Raw genomic sequence first — 18,767 nt, 5'->3', positions numbered from 1 at the left:
TCTTCAGTTCGAGTTTTCTTATGGACGGGGCCAACAGATATGTGATGTTTGGACAATTGTACACCTTCAGTTCTTGAAGGGAAAAAGTTGAATATTCCAAGTGTTCAATTCGTACTGATTTTACATTTATGCAATGCGCAATCTCTATTTTTCTGATGGAAGGTACGTCCAATCTGCAATCACTTAGGTTCTGACACCCTTCAATGCTCAGTTCTGTTAATGATGATGACAAGATGGTGAGGGAACTACAATCATTGCTATCTCCGAGGCTCCCATAATTCTTCAGTTCGAGTTTTCTTATGGACGGGGAAAAAGTTGAATCTTCCAAGTGTTCAATTCGTACTGATTTTACATTTCCGCAATGCGCAATCTCTATTTTTCTGATGGCAGGTACGTCCAATCTGCAATCACTTAGGTTCTGACACCCTTCAATGCTCAGTTCTGTTAATGATGACAAAATTGTACCAGAAAATGGCATGGCATTGAGTCCATCAGAACCAGAAAACCAGGTTGGAAAATATTCAATTGGATAACCCTGGATGCGCACAGATTTCACATTGGTTGGAGGTTGTTGGGCTTGAAGCACTTCTATCACATTGTGCAATGGAATCACTTCTATCTCATTGTGCTCTGGAAGCACTCTCTATCTCATTGTGCTCTGGAGATCTGAACGAAAACCAACTCAGAGTCAAACTAGTAAGATCTTTCCTCTTCCTAAGTTCCACCATTGTTGCATGATCCTTGATTATTGCGCCTAGATTATGTATAACCAAATCTTTTATATCTGGAAAATTGTTTATGAACCCAATTTGCTCTCCCAACTCCTTAGCATCAAATTTCATTTCATCAATACTACATAATTCAAACTTTTGCAGATTGATCAGCTTACTGACACCCTGGAATGTTACAAATATGCATTTCCTGGCATGCAATACCTGCAAGTTATAGAGTTTCCAGAATGATAAGGGAACTCTGTTGAAATGACAATTTGTGGAGATTCCTAGGTACCAAAGATGTTTAAGATTGCCTATCCTCTCTGGTAATTGTTTTATTTTGAAGGCACAAAAGAAAACACGTAGGCATCCAAGTTCATCAAACCAGCGATCCATCAAAGATAAAGGCTCACTCCTGAAATACTTGTTGCAAAGCAGGGTGTGCAGCTTTGTGTGCTTGCATAGGCTCATTAAGTCAGAACAGTTAACACCACTGCTTGATAGTATTGAAAGGTGGTGAACGTTTGGAGGAACTTCTTTTATCCCACTTGTATTCTTTAAAATGAAGCATTCGTCCTTGGACACTAGAAGTGCCATGTCATGCATCAAGTCATGTATTACATATTTACCACGGAGTTTATGGAAGGACAAATTTACAAGGTCTTCAAAGTACTGTTCACCGATATGTTGAAGTGGAATGCTACCTTGAGGTTCAACAAATCCTTTTGCCACCCAAATTTTAGCTAGAATAGCCGTCTTAAAATTGTAATCTTTGGGGTATACAGCACAAAATGAGAAGCATCTCTTCAAATGGAAAGAAGGGCGGGCCTGGTGCAAGCGGTAGAGTCTTACCGTATGTGACCGGAAGGTCCCGGGTTCGAGTCGCGGTCTCCTCGCATTGCACAGACGAGGGTAAGGCTTGCCACTAACACCCTTCCCCAGACCCCGCACAAAGTGGAAGCTCTTTGCACTGGGTACGCCCTTTATCTCTTCAAATGGAAAGGTAGATACATGTAGCTCAACCGAAGAGCCGGCAAAATGTCGGTTTCCTTTTGTTCAATTTGCCACAGTTCGTTGTTTAGTATATCATTCCAATGTGCAGAGGTAAGGCTCTTTTGTAAAAGCCTTCCAATAGTTTTGGCGACTAAAGGAGTACCCTTGAGCTTTACAAGTATGCTCTTACCAATCTGCTCTAACTGTGGATCAAAGTGAGAATCCTCAGACCCAAACACACATAGTTTGAAAAAATCCCAAAGTACATCTTCTTTGAAGCCTTCCAATACAAAGGACTCCATCGTGCCCACTATATCAGCAACCTCTGCAAATCTAGTGGTCACCAGCAACATACTTCCCTTAAGTACTTTTGTGAGAGGTGCACAAAATTTCCTCCAACACTACCCATCATTCAAGGCAGCAGGCCAAATGTCATCAAGCATGAGCAAGAACCTTTTTTCCCAGCTTCTTCAGCAAGAACTTGTTGAAGATCGTCTAAATTATCGGCTGTTGCCTCTTTTCTAGATAGAGATTTTATGAGAACTTTAGTAAACCTCTCCTCATCGAAGTCATCCGAGACACAAATCCAAATGATATTATTGTCAAAGTGGGATTTAACACTTGGAAGTGTAGTGATCTCTTGGGCCAAAGTTTTTTTTTCTCGAATATGCAAAGGTTTTGCGTATCATTGGATTAAGTAGAAGAGTTTAGACAAATATACAACACGCTTGTATCGAGCGCCGAAGGGGGTCAATCTAACACAGCCGTAGCTGGACTATCCTAGCAAAAGCGCTCTAGATTCGATATTACATTAAAGGAAACAACCAATACCGACACAATGGTGTGACCTAGGAGGTGGACTTGCGTCCACGCGGCTGCCTGAACCGAACAGCCAAAAAGAGCTCGTCCAGCGCTTCAACTTCGGACCCAGTCAGGTCGCCGAAGAGCTTGTCATAGGCCGCCAGCTCCGACGTGAATGGCGTTGATGGACCCTTGGTGAAGCCCATACGCTGCATGATCAGCACCTCACCTCGCTTGGAAGCAGGTACTCGAGAGAGGGGCTGAGCCACCAACTGCCTGCTCCACCACGGCATCATTGGCTTAACAGGAGGCTGCTTTGGAGGCTCACGAATTAGTGGAGAGTCCCTCTTATGCGTCACTTCGTTGATGAAGCTATCGAGGCGGCGTTTGGCGGAGTCATCGTTGTCCTCGGTTAGGTGGGTATCCACCGGCGGTGAACTAGGAGGGCTAGCGTCCACCGTGAGGTTCGGTGAGTCCACAACCCAATGAATGGGGCGCGAAGGTGGTGTCCGCAACGCACAGGAGCCCACAGCCGCTGAGACCTCATCGTCCAGCTGGGGGGGCCATCACTGCCGGGGCCTCATCTTGTAGTTGGGGGGCCACCGGAGGTGACAATTGGCGCTCAAGAGAAGGCCACGCAACGATCCGACTGCTGGCGAGTGAGGCTACAAATTCCTCCAGCATCGGGTCCTCCGTGATGTCGCGACCATGCGTGGCGTCCGGGTACAGCATCAGCGTCAACGGGTCACGTTGGACACTGCCTGTCTCGCTGGACAGCTCACCGTGCCCAGGCTGAGCTTCAGTAGCAACCGAGGTGGAGGGCGGAGCTGTCTGTGCTGCCCCTGCCGACCCCCCGTGACGCCTCCGTCTTCGGCGCTGCTTCCGCCTTCGGCGCCGGCGACCACCGGTGGCAGGAACGGCGTTGGCCGGCTTGACCCTACCTAAGTCTTGCGAGCCACCATGGTCCGCCGGCCCAGCGGAGTAGGCGGGGTGCTGCGGCTAGCGACCCATGGCTCTTGCATCGCCCAAGCTTCGAGAGCCCAAGCGCCTTGGTTGCTTGCAGTCGCGCGCAATGTGTCGAAATCCCCTGCACCGCAAACATCGTTGGGGAAGCTTGCAGGTTGCCACCCTATGCGCGGAGGAGAGGCAATTGAGGCATTTGCCGAGAAGATATGTCAGAATGCGCCTCGGTGGTCGACGACTCACCGGCTGGCCTCCACTTGCCGGCCCTCGTGGCTCAGCTAAGGCGGCCACTGGTCACGTCTCCTGCCACCCGTCGGCGTTGGGGGTGGAGTCCCATCCGCGGCGCTGGCGTGCCGGGATGCGGCCCTCCACTGGCCGAGCTAGCATGCCATACAACAGCTGTGGGCGTGGTCGACTACATTTCCCCCACCTTCGCCCAGCATCCTGGCGACCTGCCGTCGCACCGCCACGGCCGACGTTAGAGGTTGAGTGTACGGCAGGGTCATCACAGGCAGCGTCGACGTCCTCGGCGGCTGCGGCTCCTGACAAACTGCGTCCAGGTAGGGGGTCATGGAGGTGGTCTGCACCTCTTCCGCATCGGAGTCATCGAGGAGGTAGTCGTTCGCCCAACGACGGGCCTTGGGCCAAAGTAGTTTTTCCAACACCCCCGATTCCAACTATTGGCAAAACAGGAACAGATGGTATCCTTATTGGTTCAGTACTATCGGCTGCACTAGAAGCAGTTCTCTTCCGTTTGGAAGTAGACCTGCATCTGCTACTGCTACCAAGGTCTGGTGCTGGTACACCAAGCAATCTCATCACCTCCTTTAGTTCCTTGTCTCGACCAAGTATGTTTGGCTCAGTGCGGAAAGATGTGGTCGGTGGCCTGACCGATTTGTCAAACCGTGGAGTTGCCTCATGCATGCCCATCTTCTCAAGCTGGGCGGAAAGACGATCTGTTGTAACATGGCCACCGCGAGTGGCGGAGACCGGCGCAGTCAGCAGGTTACGAGGGCATCTCCGACCTGTTACCAAAACGGAGGTTGTGCTCCCACGCCTCCAGACCCGAGAAAGAGAACAGATTGTTAGATTGAGCTTGCAGGTTGTGGGCAGCGGCCCTGACGCTGTCTCTGCCCGGCCGGCTCGCAGGCGTCTCCGGCAGATGGGGCAGAGGCCGCTCTGCTAGGAGACTAATTAAATGCCAACATTGTTTGGGTATGTGTAGGTAACCAGATGAGGGCGCTCGTGGACTATGCGGGTGCTCCAGCATGTTCTCCGCCCGTCGGGGCGAAGACCCAAGCAGGAGATCGGTGATCCTGGGATGCCGGAGGCCTATGGCTTTGGCACTCCCAGAGGCGGAAGCCTGAGGGCTCATCGTCGGATCCTGAGGCCGGACAGAGCGGAGACCCACGACGGAGGCCCTAAAGCCCATCACCGAGTCTTGAGGCCCGATGGGCCGGTTGATCATGCAGGCCCAGTACCAGATGGCGGCATGGCAAGATTACCCCCGAGACGGAAGGCGAGTAGAGGAATATCCCAAGAATGTACTGTAGCAGTTGAGGGATACTACTGTAAACTCTATGAATGTGGTAGTTGAGCCCTATAAATAGGGAACACTTATAACAGTAAAGGGTTGGTTGGTGGATGAATTAATGAAACCATAGCTTTCCGTGCCATTCCCTTACTCGCCCATCTATCGCGCCTGTTTCTTGTGCCTCCGCCGGGGGGTGCGGCGTAGCAGGCGGAGGCCTCTACCTCCTCATACTATCTAAGAGGCGGAGGCCTCTACCTCCTCCACACTGTCTGAGACCGCCAGTTTCAACATTGGCGCCCACCGTGGTTTGGCCAAGGCAAACCAACGATGGCAGGGAAAAGAAAAACCACCACCAGAGCAGCAGTGACCATGGGTCAGCGAGGAAGGCCTAGGCGCAACATTCGTAGCACCTACGCAACCTCGCCAGTGGAGGATGACACCAGAGCAGATGCCCAGGGTCAACCACCGGAACCCCAAGATCCAGAGATTCAAGATCCGAAGGCCCAACCAAACTCAGCCACAACACCCGAGCAAGAACTGCAATAGCTACAAGCATAGTTGCAAAAGAGCGCAACAAGAGAGGGACAGAATGGCAGCAGCATTCGCAGCTAATCAGCAAGCTATTCAAGCGTCAGCACAAGCAGCAGAAATAAGGCAGCAGTTGGCAGTCCTACATGCTGAGATGCTAAGTATGCAGCATGCAGTACCAGCGTCAACCTCCGTAATCCCAGCCTTTGCAGCAACACCAACTACAACCATGCTACAAGGCCCTACGCCAGTGATCAGCCAGCCGACGATGCCATCTCAGGTGATGCGGAGGCCTATCGATCCCAAGTCCCCACTATCTGAAGGCATACAATAGTCGCCATGGCCAACAACGTACAAGCCAATCACACTACCAAAGTTCAACGGAAAGACAGACCCCCATCAGTTCATTATGAGTTACGAGGCAGCAGTAGCCTCCACCGGCGGAGACGACACCATCTTGGCAAAGTCATTTGTCATTGCAGCCAAAGGTGACGCGCTGTCTTGGTATTCTATGCTCAAACCAAGCACAGTCTATTCTTGGGAGAACCTCCGGGACAAGATATTGGCAAACTTCAAGGAGCTAACAGCACAGTCACTGACTTCCATAGATCTGTTCTAGTGCAAGCAAATGCAGGAAGAGACACTACACGACTACTTCCAGAAATTCGTGCAACTAAAGGCGAAGGCACCAGATGTCCCAGACGAGATCGCCATTGAAGCAGCGATCAAAGGCCTCCGAATCAGGCCGTTCGCAACACACCTAGCAAGAAAGAAACCAACTTCCATACAGCAGTTGTATGACGAGTTCGAGAAGTACTGTAGATCAGACAATGACCTCCGCAAAAGGCTGGAGGAGCAAGGTCAAAATAGATAACAAAATAGCAGCAAAAATTCCCAGAAAACCTATACGAACCAAATGTATCAAATCAGAAGCCAAACTAGGGGCAAGTGCTCAGCATCGAGGGTCAACCTCACCCCAAGCAAGGGCAACAGGCAGCGCCAACACGACCGAAGACCCAGACAAGGAACCAAGGTCGGCAAGGTTACCAAGGCAAAAACTGGAACTGAAACCAAAGCCAGAAACAACGCAAGCCATATTGCGTTTTTCACGGCGAAAACGTAGGGCATAGCACCAAAGATTGTCCGGAGACAAAAGAAACACAGGAAAGGATGAAGAACAAGCAGACTGCCCAACCTTCGACACAGCAGAGCGCAAGAGAGGTCAACACCACCTACACAACTAGCCACCAGCAGTACTGCCCACTGTACCCAACGCTAAATGCAACCCAAATACATCCCTCTACACTGGCCTCTGCCTATTACCCAAACTTCCTACCAGCATGGCGGTCATCACCTACGCAGCAGCCTCCGGTGGGCAACTACAGGTTGGAGGCAAGCCTGACCTACATAAACCCAAAATCCCCCCATATAACCTACCTCGAAACAAACCCACCGGAACAAAACTGAATAAGGTTCGAGCCTCCACCGCCACAACACCACATGCAGCAACTGCCTCCGCCACCACCTCACAACCAACCCCCAACACCAAAAAATGAGCCAAACCCAGAAAACCAAGTCAACCCTCATGGAGCACTGCCAACAATAGGCATGATATTGCCAATCGCTGGAGGATCATCAATGGAGTTTCAAACGAAAAAGCAGAAAAAGGATCACCTCCGCCTGGTAAACAATGTAGCAGTCCAAGGCCCGGCGAGACACACAGATTGGTCCAGAGTCCCAATCACCTTCACAGAAGAAGATATCTAGCTAGAGAGCTACCCTCACGCAGACGTAATGGTGATCAAGACCAACATAGCAGCATGGGAGATAAGCAGAATACTAATCGACACTGGCAGTTCAGCAGATATCATCTTCGCAAATACCTTCGACCAAATGAAGCTCAGCAGAAATCAACTACAGCCCTCCGAATCCCCTTTAATAGGATTCGAAGGCAAGCAGATACAAGCATTAGGAAAAATCTCACTCCCAGTGTCGTTCAGAACCCAAGCGAATGCTAGAATCGAATACATAACCTTCGATGTCGTCGATCCGTATTACCCATACAATGCCATCTTGGGCAGAGGATTTACAACCAAATTCAATGCAGCCCTGCATATGGCCTACCTGTGCATGAAAATACCAGCACTCCATGGTATTATCACAGCCCGAGGCAGCCAGAAAGAAGCAAGAAACATAGAGAAAGCTATCTACAGAGCCCAAAGAAACATCAATGCAGTTGAGTTGGCAGACAAAGAACTAGAGCCTCCGGATATGCCCAGATGAGAAACAGATATGGCAGGTCAAGAAAAGACAAAGCTGATCCCTCTAGAAAAGGAGTTACTAGACAGAAAAGTAACAATCAGCTCACAATTGAGCAAGGCAGAAGAGGAAGAGCTCATGGAAACTCCAGTAAAAAACAAGGACATCTTCGCCTGGTCAGCCTCCGACCTCTAGGGAGTAAGTAGGGACATCATACAGCACGAACTAGATATCAATGAAAATATGAGACCAAGAAAGCAGAAACAGAGAAAAATGTCGAAGGACAGAATCCTGGCAGCAAAGGTAGAGGTGCAAAGATTGCTAGATGCAAAAGTGATCAGGGAAGTCAAGTATTCAGAATGGCTTGCAAACGTAGTACTGGTACCAAAGAAAAATGGCAAATGAGAATGTGCATAGATTTCACAGATCTGAATAAAGCTTGTAAAAAAGACCCTTTCCCATTGCCAAGAATAGATACCTCCGTCGATAAGGCAGCCAGATGCCAGAGGTTCTCTCTCCTCGACTGTTTCTCTAGGTATCACCAAATCTAGATGAAAAAAGAAGATGAAGACAAGACAAGTTTCACCACTCCATTCGGGACATATTGCTACACTAGAATGCCAGAGGGCCTCAAAAATGCCAGAGCAACCTTTGCTAGAATGACAAAGGAAGTTTTGGGCTCACAACTAGACAGAAACATAATAGCCTACGTCGACGACATAGTGGTCATGAGCAAGAACAAGAATGATCATGTCTCCGACTTACAGGAGACCTTCGCCAACCTCAGGACAGCTGGCCTCCGCCTCAACCTAGAGAAATGTATATTCGGAGTCACAAAAGGGAAGATGCTCGGTTATATCATAAGCAGCGAAGGCATCAAAGCGAACCCGGATAAAACCAGAGCAATAATGACAATGGCAGAGCCCAAAAACAAGAAAGAAGTGCAAAAGCTGATGGGAAGAATAGCAGCGCTCAACAGATTCATCTCAAAATTAGCAGAACGTAGCCTACCCTTCTTCCAAGCCCTGAGGGGCGGAGGCAACTTCGAATGGGAGTCCAAGCAGTCGGAGGCATTTCATAACTTGAAAGAGTATCTGGCAAACTCACTGATGGTCTCCGTCCCAGAATCGGACAGCCACCTATTGCTGTATGTGGCGGCCTCCGACCATGCAGTCAGCGCAGTCTTATTCCATGAGCTAGAAAAAGAATCAGGCAAAACTCAAAAACCAGTTTATTTCATCTCAGAAGCACTGTCCGGGGCTAAGCTAAACTACACAGAGGTAGAGAAAGTTGCCTACGCAGTGCTGATGGCATCAAGAAAACTAAAGCATTATTTCCAAGCCCACGAAATCTTAGTTCCAACATCGCTGCCACTACAAGACTTGCTCAGAAACAAAGAAGCCTCCAGCAGAATAGGCAAATGGGCTACAGAGCTATCACAGTTTGGTATCTCATATGTCCCTAGAACAGCAATCAAATCACAAGCATTAGCTGATTTTATAGTAGATTGGACACCTCCAACAGAGCCCAAGGTACAACCAACAACTCAAGGCTAGATAGCATTCACGGATGGAGCCTAGGGCCAAGCCGGAGCAGGAGCCTCCACCGTCCTAACGGCACCCTCCGGCGTCAGACTGAAATACGTAGCAAGGCTAGAGTTCAAATCAACAAACAACATAGCAGAATATGAAGGCCTGATCTTAGCGCTGAGCAAAGCAAAGGCCCTAGGGGCAAAAACATTGACAGTCAAAACAGATTCTCAAGTGGTCACTGGCCAAGTAGAGAAAGAATACATAGCAAGAGAGCCAGAACTCATCAAATACCTATCCGTTGTCAGAAATTTGGAGCGGAGATTCGAGGGTTTCACCCTGAAGCACATCCCAAGATCAGAAAATGCAGAGGCAGATGAATTGGCAAAGGCTGCGGCAAACAACCTGCCACTGCCACCAAACACTTTTTACCAGATCTTGAAGTCTCCGGCAACTGTGGAGACATCTAAGGCACTAAAGCCCATACTACACCTGCAAAATGAAGATTGGAGAAAGGCGATAACAGAATTCCTAGAAGGCAAAACCACCGAAGAAGATGAAGCAAAAGCAGCAAGAATACAGGCCAGGGCAAGAAATTACACAATCATAGATGGTGTACTGTACAAGAAAGGAGTAGTCCAGCCTCTCCTCAAATGCATATCGCAGAGCGAAGGCATAGAGTTGCTTCAAGAAATACACTCAGGAATTTGCGGGTCGCACATTGGCTCTAGAGCTTTATCAGCAAAGGCAATAAGGCAGGGCTTTTATTGGCCAACACACATACAAGACGTAGAGTAGACAGTCAGAACATGCAAAGCATGCCAAACATTCTCTCAGGACAGTCAAAACCATCGTCGGAGACCTAGCTTATACCTCCGACATGGCCGCTGCAAAGATGGGGTATGGACCTGGTCGGCCCATTACCGCCGTCCCAAGGAGGAAACAGATTCGCAGTAGTAGCAGTGGAATATTTCATAAGATGGATAGAGGCAAAGCCGCTGGCGAAGATAACCTCAGAAACTATCAGAAAATTCTTCTGGCAGAACATCATTTGCAGATTCGGTGTACCGAGGATTTTGACAGTAGACAATGAAAAACAATTCGATTCAGAGAACTTCAAAGAATTCTGCAAAAGCATAGGGACAAAACTAGCCTTCACCTTGGTATACCACCCAGAGTCCAATGGCGCTGTGGAAAGAGCAAACAGAATAGTGTTTTTAGCAATATCAAAAACATTGCTAGGCCTACACAAAGGAAAATGGATAGATGAACTACCTAGAGTTATTTGGTCACACAATACATCCGTCTCAAGAACAACAGGATTCACACCATTCAAACTACTTTATGGAGAAGAGGACATGATGCCAGAAGAAATAAAGCACGAAAGCCTCCGCACAACGAGTCAGCTGATGTTGCAAGATGAAGAATATGCAAAAGAAACAATAGAAGCAATAAGACTGGAAGCAGTCGAAAATATTGCAAAATATTAGTCCCAAACCAAAAACTGGAGAGACTCCCTGGTGGTAAGGAAAGACATAAAACACGGAGACCTCATACTCAGAAGAAAACCCAATGCACAACTTGTCAGCAAGTTGCAACCGAAATGGGAAGGCCCATACACAGCAACGGCAGCAGGCCGACCTGGTTCTTTCCACTTGACCGACAGCGAAGGTGTCACGACAACCCACACATGGAATATTGACAGCCTTCGCAGATACTACATCTAGGCAATGTACCAAAGGGCAACCTTCGTAAAATATAAGTGGAGGCCCCTCCATGCATTTACCTTAGTTTTTTTACTTCAATCAAAACAAAATGTAAAAGAGTCTGCACTCTTTTCCTCACAGGGGAACTCCGTCCCAACTAACAACGTACAAAAATGTTAACACCCGAAAGCCACCACCCCACTATAAAAATGGATTCCCCCCGTGCCCTTAAGAAACTCAGTCAGCATAAGGCGCAAGGGCGCAAGGGGGGAGCAAGGCATAGCACAGGCAAAAGCCATAGCGATAGCCATGGAGACAGGGGTCTCCTTGGATATCCAAGTCGGCCGTAGATATTGTATGAAAACTCATAAAATTGGAGGCAACAGTAGACAGTCGGAGGCAGTGGGAAAAGAGATAGGGCCTACGGCACAGTGATGAACAGCAAAGGCCCACGGGAGAAGGGGGATATCGCGCGAAAACTCATAACATCCCCCTGATGCCGGAGACTTAACCTGCCATCTCCAAAGATCAACCATGTCCCACGGGTGTGCAGCGTTGGAGATCCATACCACCAGACAGCTAAAACAACCAGCTAAAGAAATACCAAAAGTCTCCGCCGTCTGCACAAGCTGCGCCGAACCTCCTATCGGGTCAAACACCGATTCAGCAAGCCCCGCCAGGCGGACTTCAAGTAAGCCTCCGCTGGTCAAAAAACTGCCAACACTTCTACCCTGGCCATCAAGCAAGCACAGAGAAGCAAAGAACATGGGGCGGAGGTCCTAGCCACCACCTCTGTATCGCGCACGTTCGCCCAAGCAAAGGCCCACGGTGTGCAAGCTCGGGACCAGACGAGATATGTAAACTAGCACAACAGACCTAAGCCCCCGCACAAATGATCAAGAAAGTGAACCTGTTTTGTATTCCATATAACATCAAGTACCATTCTTACAGGACACAAACTTACAATAAAACCCTAACTATTGTGGCGGAGGTCCGCGCCAAGCAAGCGCGCGAGTAAACCCAGCGCACTCGTCATCTATGTCTAACTTAACTAACTCAAACAAGTCGTGCGCAACGCTGCGCGGAAAAGCCAAACGCCAGTACTCCCAAAGCTCTCCGCTCACGTAAATACCGTCGTTGTAGAGATTCAAAGGCGCAACATCTTGCGTAGGCTCCAGATTCGGAACTTGTGCAAGTTTAAAATTTTCCACAAAATCATTCAGAACAAAAGAAACTTTATTCACAAGAGTCCAACCAGACTGCAAAATACAAGTTAAAAGAACTAAATCCTACAAAGAGCCTAGACCTCTAGAGTCCCGAACGCTGTAGAAGTCCCAGGAGCAGAGCCCACACCAAACACGGATGGAGACGGTGCCTGCGGCTTCCGGATGTCACCACCGCCGATCGTAGCGCTCTTCGGGGCGTTAGCAGAGGCGGAGGCATCACCCGCAGTCATCGAGCTAGGAATCGGTGGAGGCCTGCTCACCAGACCCTTCTGCGCCTCCTATTAAAGCACATACCACAATATCAGCTTCACAGAGCAATAGAAAAACAGCGACAACAAAGACTACAAATACCTTCGCCCTCTTCTCCTCCGCTAGCTTCCGGGCGGCAAGCCTCCCAAACGGAGCCCAAAAGTACCCAATGAAATTCCTCAAGCTTTTTCGCAAACCAAGAGAAGTCTCACCAAGCACCTTCGGACCCGGCAGCACCCCCCCGGAATACTCTCAGTATGCGTACACCCGCCGCGCACTAGAAGCTTGGCGTAGTTCGTCACCCCCGCCAGCGCCTCGTAGTCCGTGCAGCCATTCACCAGATCGGGGAGCTTCGCAAGGTGACGCTTTAGCCAGGAAGCGAGGGCGTAGACGCTGTCTTCCTCTAGAGGAGCGGAGGTTTTGCCACCGAACTCAGCGACGACGGCCCGGTACTGGCTAACGGTTGCAGCAAGGACCACCTTGACCGAGTCCAAACGCCTCATCGTCAAAGTCAGCTGCCCCTCCATCACAGCTGCGGATTCCTTCTCAGAGGCGAGTTCTCGTCGGAGACCCTCGACCAACTCGTTTGCCTTACGGGCCTGCTCGGCAGCCTTGGCGAGATCGGCCCTCGCCACCTCTGTTTCTTTTTCCTTCTCCGCCAATAAAAGACGAAGAGCTGCAAGGGAGTTGGTCAAACGCCCCTTGTCACCCTCCAGGCGCTCGTTCTCCGCTTTGAGCGCTTCAATCGCAGAATCTCAGTCGGAGACCTCGCGAGTGCAGCGCTCTTCCATAACAACGCCCGTGTGATACCCCTACGATCAGAAAGAAGAAGAAGACCAAGCCGATCAGTAATAGAAATAAAACAAAACAAATATAAAGGCGAGCATACACCAAAAAATGTAAACTGCCGAAGACGAACCAAACTCTGGTGTTCTAGATGAACGTGGAGAAGCTAGAAGAAATCCATGTCCCTCAGACGCTGTTTGAAGCGATCTGTTCAAAGAAGAACAAACAAATACAAGACCATAAGGTGAGGAAAACAAATCTCACAATGAATACACAAACTACCGGAGACCACCTCCGACGTCTCCAAGAACCCCAAGATAGCACTCTTCCCAACCTAAGATAGAAGTGCCGGAGCAGCCTGCGTAAAAAAAACAGCAACAACTCAGGTCAGAGGGCCGATCAGACATAGGCAATAACGGCAGACCAAGAGACGAGTAAGATAAAAACACTCCACACTCACTTGGACCCGACGCCATCGGCCCGGGCTGCCCCGGACCAAACCTGGCGCTGGCAGCAGCCGCTTGTTCCTCCGGAGTGAGGAGTCCGGCCATGACATCACCCGCAAAAGCAACATAGAATACATAAACAAATAAACTGGGCGAAGATAGTAAAAACAAAAGTGTGCGTCAAACCAACTCACTCATAAAAAGCCCAGGGTGGGCCACCTGCTGAGCCCCCTGGGCAGAAGTCTCTGCCCTATCATGCGGCGACCGAGCCACCGGGGCCTGCTCTGCAAGCATGGCCTCTGGCTGCTCATCGACGGCCTCCGGCGTGGGGGGAGGCAAAGCAACGGCGGGAGCAGGAGGAGCATGCCGCAGGTCGACCTCCGCTCCCTCTTCAGAACTTGAGGACATCTCGCCAAAAATGTCGGGCATAGGATTCACGGCGCTGGCCTCCAGCTGTTCGGCGCCACTCGTGGCACCATGCAAGGATCGCGCCGAAGCGGAGCTGGCCTCTGGCCACCCTGCACCGCTCACAGTGCCGCGCAAAGGGCGCACCGAAGCGCTAGGAGAGCCGCTATCTCCACCGCCCGTGACCCGCACGTCCCTTGACGGGACGGAAGAGCTCTGGCCGTCTTTACTGCCGACGGAGGCAACGCCCGCACTACCAGACAAAGACGTGGCCGGCGCAATCACCAGAGTGCCGAACTTCTTCTTCTTTTTTGGAGGCGCCCGTGCAACAGCAGCGCCCTTCCTCTTCTTGGACTCAGCCTCCACCGTAATGTTCTTCGCGGAGGTCTTCTTCTTCTTCTTGTCAATCGAAGCCAGGACCTCCGCGGGAACCTCGCGCTCCCGGTAGATGATCCCGAGCTCCTCAAAAACTCGATTGAGCCGCGGCATGGTGCCTGCCACGGCTCTCCGAGACGTGTACTCACGCTCGGAAATTTTGCCGACCAACCCGATGGTGGCTTCTTCAACCTCGGAGACAAAGCCATCCTCCGTCACCCCCTCCCCCAAAGACTGGCCAAAGCGGGGGAACGGAATCCCGGCCTCCGGCCCAAAAACAGGAACCTGCATCGTTTCCAGCTGAAAGGGTGGATTGTCTTTGCTCAAGGGCCAATAGTTGGAGGCCATTATCTCCTCCACCAGATCGCGGCCCCCGGAGTAACGGCACGCCAGCGCAAAGGCCCGTTCACAGGCTTCCCTCGCCGGAGACACCGCCTCCGGCGGCTCGACGCGCGTATGCGGCGCCATCACCTCCATCCTTGAGGTCAGTGGATATTCTCGGACCTCCGCACCATCCTCGGTGGTGCCACACACCCCGTAGGTCTTCACATAGAACCACTGCTCAAGCCAGCCACGGTCCCATTTGCCTTTCTGGCAGAATGAAATCTCCAGGCGATCTATGCCTTGGTTCCTCTTCGACATGAAGGTGCAACTACCATACTGGCAGATCACCTCCACCTCTTTGCCTTCCCGCATCTCCTTCTTCTTCTTTGGCTGCTTCTGCAGCTCGTAGTAAGCACAGAAGGTGTCCACATCCGGCTTGGCGCCATAAGAGACACACGCCTAGCAGAATTTGCTGAGCGTGAGGAAGGTCATAGGAGTCAGATGATGGAGCTGGACGTTGAAAGTCTCCAACACCCGGTGGAGGAAGGGGACGTAAGGAAGGCGGAGGCCGCAGGTGAAGAAGTCCCGGAACACCACAGCATATCCCTCCTCCGGCTCCGGAACGGTCTGACCGGGCGGAGGGATTTTTACCCTCGTAGAAGGAAAATACGATTCCTTCAACATCTCCGTGACCGCCTCCTCAATAATGGAGGAGGGGCCAAAATCCCATGACTTTATCGCCATGACTCTGGAATCCACAACGATCAGGTCTCCGACGGACGCGGAGACACTCCCCAAATCCTCCTCCAGTAGCTTCTCAAACTCCAATGCGGAGGCAGAGGCAAGCATGCACTCCTCAAAACGAGCACCCAAGCCGCCTGCCCTAACACCAAGAAAGTGGCGATAGGGTCCAAAGAAGGCGGGACGGCGAGTATGGGCGAAGGTGGAAAGGAAAGCCACCGTGGCGGCGACCTGGGAGGAAGGCGCAAGCGGAAAGAAGGAACGCGCGAAGGCAGCTCAGGCGAAAGCAAAGAAAGCAGAGACCGATTTCTGGCGCTGCAAGAAAAGCGAATGAGTCGTGCGGGGGGGACCCCGCCACCAACCACGACCTTATATAGGCCACGGGCGGGCGGTTCGGCTCCCGCCGAACAATGGTCATCTCCGGATAAGTCTCAAAATGCACAACGGCTATATTTGCAGCCAAACGGCTACTTCGACAAGACCAACGGCCGCGCCAGAGCGGGCCAGGGAGGAACCGGCGGAGATCGGTCAGAGACGTGACTATGCGCAGTCTCTGCCCCCGCGGACGTCCTTACTTAGGGCGTTTTGAGCTCACGACACGCTCAGGCGGACCGCGGTCTCAAAAGGGGGGAACTGTTGTAACATGGCCACCGCGAGTGGCGGAGACCGGTGCAGTCAGCAGGTTACGAGGGCATCTCCGACCTGTTACCAAAACGGAGGTTGTGCTCCCACGCCTCCAAACCCGGGAAAGAGAACGGTTTGTTAGATTGAGCTTGCAGGTTGTGGGCGGCGGCCCTGACGCGGTCTCCGCCCGGCCGGCTCGCAGGCGTCTCCGGCAGATGGGGCGGAGGCCGCTCCGCCAGGAGATTAATTAAATGCCAGCATTGTTTGGGTATGTGCAGGTAACCAGATGAGGGTGCTCGTGGACTGCGCGGGTGCTCCAGCATGGTCTCCGCCCGTCGGGGCGAAGACCCAAGCAGGAGATCGGCGATCCTGGGATGCCGGAGGCCTACGGCTTTGGCACTCCCAGAGGCGGAGGCCTGAGGGCTCATCGTCGGATCCTGAGGCCGGACAGAGCGGAGACCCACGGCGGAGGCCCTAAAGCCCATCGCCGAGTCTTGAGGCCCGATGGGCCGGTTGATCATGCAGGCCCAGTACCAGATGGCGGCATGGCAAGATTACCCCCGAGACGGAAGGCGAGTAGAGGAATATCCCAAGAATGTACTGTAGCAGTTGAGGGATACTACTGTAAACTCTGTGAATATGGTAGTTGAGCCCTATAAATAGGGAACACTTGTAACAATAAAGGGTTGGTTGGTGGATGAATTAATGAAACTATAGCTTTCCGTGCCATTCCCTTACTCGCCCATCTATCACGCCTATTTCCCGTGCCTCCGCCGGGGGGTGCGGCATAGCAGGCGGAGGCCTCTACCTCCACACTATCTGAGACCGCCAGTTTCAACACGATCTAACCTGGTCTGTATATCAGTCACTTTGTTGAAGCTTCCATGAGTGACACTGTGAAAGAAGTCAATGAAAGAAGAGATCTGGGATGCATCGTTATTGCCCTCAATTTCCAGCTTCAGCTTATACCATCTGAAGTCATCCAGAAGGTCCTCCGCATCATACACTGCATCCTTGAGGTTTGGAAGGAGCTGTGCCATAGAGGGTACATGGATCTTCCACTCTGCTCGATCAATGAGGTTGTACATTGCCGGTAGAGTATCAGTAAGGCGTCGAAGGTCACTATGCAACTGCAGTAGATCTTCTTGTTTAAGTTGTTGTTTCTCCTGTGATCCATTCCATTTGGAACGCATATATGAGACAGCAGATGTGACCAACTCGAACAAGTTACCAAACTCATTGATGCTACCAATCACTCCAATAGCCTTGGATAGGCTCATCCTGGCTTGTCGCCTTGTCCTGGCCAAATAATATAAGAGATGAGCGCACTCAGTTGAGCATTAGAGAAGTCAATCTTTATCAGTCATTTGGAGTTGAACACGTGGAACTTGCATGTCAATCTTACATATGAGTACAACGCAGGGACTTACATGAAGGAAAGCAATTAAATTAAGACAGAGGTTTGGTGATGTCAGATGCACCCAACTGCTGCAGCGGCTTTATTATGCCATTTGTTTAATTTGCAAGGCAACAACTGTAGGGGTCACTTGCTAGAACGGCACGGTGCAAGTAATCGGAGATACTTACTAATCGCCTAGTATTGTTTTGTTTGTTTATGTGAAGACAGCGAGGCTGGTCAGCTTATACAGACTGGTTTGTAAGAATAAAGAATCTGTGTCCGACGGAGGAGATTGGCTTTCCTCCACTGCTAGCTGGTCCGTTCTGATGCTGCTATGCTAAAATAATTAATATGCTTGTGGTAATATAATAAGCTTGCAGCAACAAAGTCATTTGCTTTGCCTGACTACAAAGGTAGTACTAGATGCGACGATGAATGAAGGGATTAGTTTAATTGGGGCTTACCACTTCAAGGGCTGACGAAGATTCTGTTAGATCCCGATTCCCTTGCTCGCTCGGATCGGAGCTGCGACGGCCTCGCCTCGGTCAACTCACCCCGCCCCAGCCCCCAGACGCGCAAAGGGAGCGAGATGTTCTCGCCTCGCCTTCCTAGCTATGGCTATGGCCGCGTGCCTTTGGTCTCCGGTCTCCCTCAGGCCGGAATAATGATACGCGTACAAATGAGGTCTTGTTCGTCGCGCTCCACAATGCTGGTTCAGTAAGCACGATGACCACTGGACCGAACTGTGCCGTAGCGCCGAGAGGAGCAGCTCGTTCTTCTCTTGCCTTTTCTCTCACAAATCATTTCCCTTTCTAGATTTAGATTTGCTCAGCAACTCGAGAGCACGCCATGGAAGCTTTGCGCGTTTGCCTTGCTTGCTTGTTGGAAGTGGAACGGGAGGTAGGTGGTGTTGGGTGGACGTGTGGTCGCAGGTTAGTCATACTGAAAGGCTCAACTTTTGCAGGCCGATCGATGGATGCCACATCGTCACACGATAGATGCAAGATGGTGAGGCCGGAACTACAATCACTCCGTCTCTCCGAGGTTCCCAGAAACGTCATTCAGTTCGAGTTTTCTTATATATGCATGGCATCAACAGATGTGTGATGTTTGGACAATTGTACGTACACCTTCAGTTCTTCAAGGGATGAAGTTGAATCTTCAAA

General features: G+C 50.8%; 1 pseudogene; it reads right to left on the bottom strand.

The window, feature by feature from the left end:
* Positions 1–620: 620 nt before the first annotated feature.
* On the bottom strand, positions 621–17,482 carry LOC136526631 (putative disease resistance protein RGA4; annotated as a pseudogene).
* Between the last annotated feature and the right edge of the window lie 1,285 nt (positions 17,483–18,767).

This window comes from Miscanthus floridulus, chromosome 19 (assembly GCF_019320115.1).
Source record: "Miscanthus floridulus cultivar M001 chromosome 19, ASM1932011v1, whole genome shotgun sequence".
In the NCBI taxonomy this organism is placed as follows: Eukaryota; Viridiplantae; Streptophyta; class Magnoliopsida; order Poales; family Poaceae; genus Miscanthus; species Miscanthus floridulus.
The sequence above is the reverse complement of the archived record's forward strand: the minus strand, read 5'-3'. Positions and strand labels throughout refer to the sequence as shown.